This window comes from Chionomys nivalis, chromosome 25 (assembly GCF_950005125.1).
Source record: "Chionomys nivalis chromosome 25, mChiNiv1.1, whole genome shotgun sequence".
Classification (NCBI taxonomy): Eukaryota; Metazoa; Chordata; class Mammalia; order Rodentia; family Cricetidae; genus Chionomys; species Chionomys nivalis.
In genome coordinates, this window is record NC_080110.1 from 34,297,367 (window position 1) to 34,303,366 (window position 6,000).

Sequence of the window (6,000 nt, forward strand, 5' to 3'; positions counted from 1 at the left end):
TGCAGATAAAGAGTTCTCAGAATCTGCACAGGGGACCTGTTGGGCCATTAGTTAATATGCTCATGAGTTCCACCAGGTTGGGCAAAAACACTTTCTAGAAAAAGAAGTGATACTGAGAAGTAATGGGCTACTGGATCCTTAAATTATCACCATGTAGGAAATATTGAAATTCCAGTAGCCAAAGTGTAGAAAACATTTAATTTGATATTCTCATATACTAGCAGTATATCATTGAAAGTAAAATCCCAAGCCTTGCAATACCTGGGGATAAATGGATGAAAACATGTGTAGGAAAAACACATTAAAAGTTATAAACGCTGACTTATCTGCTTATTTGAAACAGTTTTAAAGGTATAAAATTAATTACAAGTAGACAAGTGGTTGCCTAGGGTTCTGATGCTATTTGTATCAATTGTCAAAAATCAGAAAGCTGAATTTAAAATGGGTGATGTTGATGTTATGAAATTATATCTAAATAAAACTGAAACTAAATCCAAAATTTTTAAGATTTAAAAATCTTTCCCCAGACTCCACAGTTTAGTGTCTACTGACTTCATCTGTACCCTGAGATGGCACTCTACTGCTCTCGTCTCTCCATCCCCTTTACTCCCTTCCTGTAGCTGTCTATTGTGAGAAAAGTCTCTGTCTAAAATGTGGTATTGCTTTAAATAGCTTGCTATCCAGTGATGATGGGGAGGTGTATTTATACAGTGCCATTCTCTTGCTGTGCATCTCCAAGGCTCCCGGCAGGCACAATGAGGCCACATGGTTTCTATGACAATACACTGCTTGCCATCTCTGGCTACTCCATGGTTTTCTTGATTTGCTGTTTTTCTCAGTCTGTAGTGTTAATGTTTGTGTTTCCCTAAGTAGGTCCTGGCTCTTCTCCACATCTTTTTGTTATTCTGTTTTGAGAACAATCACCACCAGTCCCTGATTTCTAATACTGTTACTATATTATAACTACCAAATCTATATTTATACTACAAATCTCCCTCTCCTGAGCTCCCCATGATTATCGGTTTTGTTACCAGATAATATCTGCATTATTAAGTATCATGGTGCAGTGAAATAAACTGCATGTTTTGTAAGGTTTAATATTCATCCTTGTCCACACTGATGTGTGAAAATGACAGAAACCTACATCATTCAACTTCCCATCACTGTAAGGAAACACCAGAGACAGCTGACGTATGAAGAGAAAGGGTTTATTTGGCCTATACTGTGGGATCTACAGTCCACGATCAGGAGGCCCTATTGTTTTGGGTCTTTGGCAAAGGGTCCAACATGATAGGGTCTTATGGAGCAGAACCATCTATATCAAATGCCAAGAAGGGGGAGAGGGTGGGATGTTCCCCACAATCTATTTGAGGACATGTCTTCCATAACTTTAGGGACTTCCTGTCCATTCTGTATTCTAAGAAATTCATAGCGCTCAAACCTTCTTCCACCACCAGCACTCCGGGAGGTCACAATGTCATCCTTTCTCCCACTGGACTACAGATTCAGCCTCCAAATGTTCATAGCTGGGCTTCATTCATCCACCTCTCTCTCTATGGCCCAATATATTTCTAAATTGCAAATTTGATTTTTTTTATACGCTTTCTTTTTGCAATCTGTTTATGGCTGTCTATTAGATTAATTTCCATGGAGCTGGAGAGGTGGCTTAATGGTTGGGACTCTTGTAGGCAATGCAGGCTCTACTCTCAGCACCCGGGTGCTGGTTCACAGCCATCCTTGATTCCAGTGTCAGAGAACACAATACCCTCTTGTGAACTCTTTGAGCCTCAAATATATACTTAGAACACAGAAATACACAAAGTCCAAACCACATAAAATAATATGAATAAATCTAACAAAAATTTAAAAATATCTATCTCCTTACATGGCTTAAGATACTGTCTTCTTTGGGATTTCTCTTGGTGCAATGAAGCATTATGACCCAGAAGCAAGCTGGGGAGGAAAGGGTTTATTTGGCTTTGGCTTGCACATCACTGTTGATCATCAAAGGAAGACAAGACAGAAACTCAAGCAGGACAAGGACCTGGAAGGATGCTGCCTACTGACTTGTTCAGCTGCCTTCTTATAGAACCCAGGACCACCAACCCAGAGATTGCTCTAGCCCAGAAATGGCACCACCCACAATGATCTGGGCCCTCCCCCACTGATCACTAATTGCAGCTGGATCTCATGGAGTCATTTCCTCAACTGAGGCTCCTTCTTCTCTAACAGTTGTAGATCTTATGTTAAGCTGACATAAAACCAGCCATTACAGACACCATTTATGCATTCTGTCCCCATCTTCCCAACAACTCCTATCACTCTCACTCCGACACTTATTTCAGTCTGACTGTAATATTTATCCCCACCTACAAGCCACCAGCTCAGTGAGGTCTCCCCTTGCCCTGCTCTGGCCAGGTCCATCTACCTGGAGCTGTCATGACATGTTTTTCTGTTAAGGTATTTGTTGTGTTCTTGAAATTCCATGATTTGTCAGTCGCCTCTTCAGACAAGGGCTTCATCAGCCCTTTATCACTGGGCCCTGGAACTTGACATGTGATTTAAATCTGAGAATCACAATGAGTATCTGCTGTGAGCGAGGGTTAGAGGAAAGCGAGGCCTAACCGCAGATTTCACACTCCGACATCCAGATGCTCCCCGTTTATTATCTTCAGGCAAGCTTAACTGTTAGCCTCTGGCAAGATGAATCATAATTTTATAATTACTACTATTCTCAGGGCTTGCGCTGTTGTTTGATTTTAGACAAGATGTCACTGTGTTTCCCAGGCTGGTCTTGAATGCACAATGCCCCTGTCTCAGTCTCCCAAGTAGCTGGGACAGCAGGGAGGTACTATCATGCCTGGCTTGTTGTTGCCTTTCAAAACAGTTAGCTCTTGATGATCAGGGACTTGGTGACACTTATGAGCTTTAGTGAAAGCTTACTCCCGAGCACGTTAACTTGAAGTCTTATTTTCTTTGGGAACATTTGGTGACACCCTCTTCAATCAGTCTAAAGCAGTAAGGGGAACACTCATGAGTTTTTCATCAGGAGATCAAACAGTATGTTTGATTTAGTTAACTATTAATAATCTGAATATATTTTGAATCACCATTCTTTTTCTTTTGTGGTGATTTAAAAATGCCTTAGCTAGAGTAATATATCAGGCTTTTAAGATAAATTTACTTGCAATCACCAGACTTGAAACAGAATGAAAGGTTGTTTCCACCAAGTGAGCAACATTAAAATCACGAAGGTGAGGCATTCTTTTGCTTATTTTTGCTTCAGCTTCTCGTACAGTTCTAGCCTGCACTCCTTTAATCAGATGGCTCTTCAGAACATAGGTGTTGAGGCAGAGTCCAAAGTGTCTCAGTTTGAAAGCTGTCATTTAGATATCTGGATAATGTGGTCCAATTATCTACATTTGATAACGTAATTCCCAGTGTTCTCATTTGGTGACTACTCATGAACTTGTGAAAATCACTGACTTCTAATTTCTACCTCTGTATCTAGAATTGAAACATTTCTTTCACTCAATCACTTTCCTCTCAATAGAAAATCTAGAAGATTCTCAACTGTCCAGTGACAATCAAATTCTTTATATATTTAGTCTTCATTTTTTAAGAATGTGTTGCCTTGCAAGGGAAATGACCTAGTCATTCAAATGGAAACTGCTAGGTTTATTTTAGAATGGGCAAATAATGAAATTACATGTGATATGTTTTTAAGAATATTTTCACCCTGGATTAGGTCAATAAATATTTTCCCATGGTGCTTCTTCTATTAATGCATATTGGAAACTAAATCTTATAATCAAAACATTACCTGAGTTTCATGACTCAAGCCAGTGAAACAAAATAATTCTAAAATCTATTATGTGACATAAGGCCATAAAATATGTTTTTCATTATGTGTGATCAATTTCATGGCACAAAAAGTTGGGTACCCATTTTTAAAACCTTATCTTCATACATCTGAGCTAGGACTCTTGTAGTTTTCCTCGAGATGAACAGCTACCAATTCCAAATCAATATACCTATGTATATGAGAGACTATGACGTTTTTATACTCAACATGGGATGTGTTTTCTACATCTGGACCGGATTTGTGGGGTTTTGCAAAAGAATTTAGATAATCATATTAGCCAAAATTTGCTCGTCACTTTTTCTATATCCAGCATAGATTAGGCTAAGCCATTTGCATGTATTTGCTGGTTTTTTTTTTTTTTCCTTAACATCTGCCAATCAGCGGCTTTCATTAACTTAAATATGAGGAAGTGCCATAAAGGCTCTGCAACCTGCTGGAGCCTCAGAGGTAGGACTAGAACATGTTTAGTTCCATGACAAGTGGTAACGAGGCTCAGGACATTTACACTGACAGACTGTGGTGTTAGATTTAACACTCTCGTAATTAGAGTCTCGTCCTCATTTGCTTTATCCTTTGTTAGGGAGGTGTGAGTCAACTCTACTCTTTGTTAGGGAGGTGTGAGTCAATTCTGCTCTTCTGTGATAGTTCTCACCTACAAAAACTGCTGGGAACAGTGATGCCTAGTCTGGATGTTCCACTCTCTCATGGTCTTACACGCAGGCATAGTGACGTCTGGATGTCCACTCTGTCATGGTCTTACACGCAGGCACAGTGACGTCTGGCTGTCTACTCTCTCATGGTCTTACACGCAGGCACAGTGACGTCTGGCTTTCCATTCTGTCATGGTCTTATACACAGACACAGTGACTAGGAGTAGAGCTTGCTAGGAGGCATGGTGGTGCATGCCTATGATTCCATACCAGCACTCAGGAGGCTGAGGCAGGGAGATAGTGAGTTCAAGGCTAACCTGCATTACACAGCAAGTTTCAAGCTAGCTGGGAAAATGACCTCTCCCCAGTCTCAAATACTAGACCTTACTGACTAGTTTTTGGTGCTGAAAATGGCAAGGAACCTCCCTAGAGTAACACTGAATAAAGAATTGAACTCTCCTAGACCATCTTTAGGAATTCCAGAGTATATTTACCAAGATGATGTATGTTATTTTTCTTGTTGCTTTGACACATCATCTGAGACAGTGTAGGGAAAGGTGCTTGCTCTGACTTACAACTGAAGGGGATACGTCCTATCATGTTGGGGAAGGCATGGCAGCTGGCCACACTGCATCAGCAGGCAGGAACCAGAGAATGAACAGGAAGGAGACCTGGCTATCAACCCTAGTAACCCACTTCTTCCAGCAAGGGTTCATCTCCTAGAGATTCCCTCCAAAGACCCACCAGCAGGGAAACAAACACTCATACACATCAGCTATGGGATCAGTTCACCTTCAAAATACAACAGATACTGTGGTAACGTTCTCGTGGAACTTGCAGCCCAAGGCAAAACTTACTAATTTCCGTTAATATGTTACATAGAGTAGTTTGCCAAACTTTTGGGGGATTTACTTGGATTTACTTTCTCCATTTATTATTTTGGAGATTGAAATCAATCCAAAGATTCTTTTCAATGTTTATACTTTCTTACTTAATTCCAATTCTTCTCAATAAACAGGAAATATCATTTTAAAACAAACATGTTGTCTTATCATTCTTGAAAACTGTGATAAAATCTAAATAAAAATTCTCCGTGCTCATCCAAAATATAAAGAGAAGGCCAAATTGAAGAGGCCCATAGCTTAAAGCATTTTTCTCGTTTAACCCCGTGAAATAAAATAATTAAAAATATACAGTGATACACTTTGGAAGCAATACTTTTTTCATCTTTTCTTTGACAAGAATATCATTTTAAATGTATCTGTTTGAAGTTTGAGTATTTCCCTGGGTCATCTACAAACTCTTCAAACAGCTTAAATGTTTTGTAGGTATCTGATCAGGGAGTTCAGGTTCTACACTGAATTCATTCCTTGTTGCTGTCACAGACACTTGGGAGAAATGGATTACAAGGAGGAAAGAGGGTTTCTTGTTGTTGTTTGGTATTTTTGTGTCTTGGTTTGTTTTTCCCTCTAATTTTCAGGGATT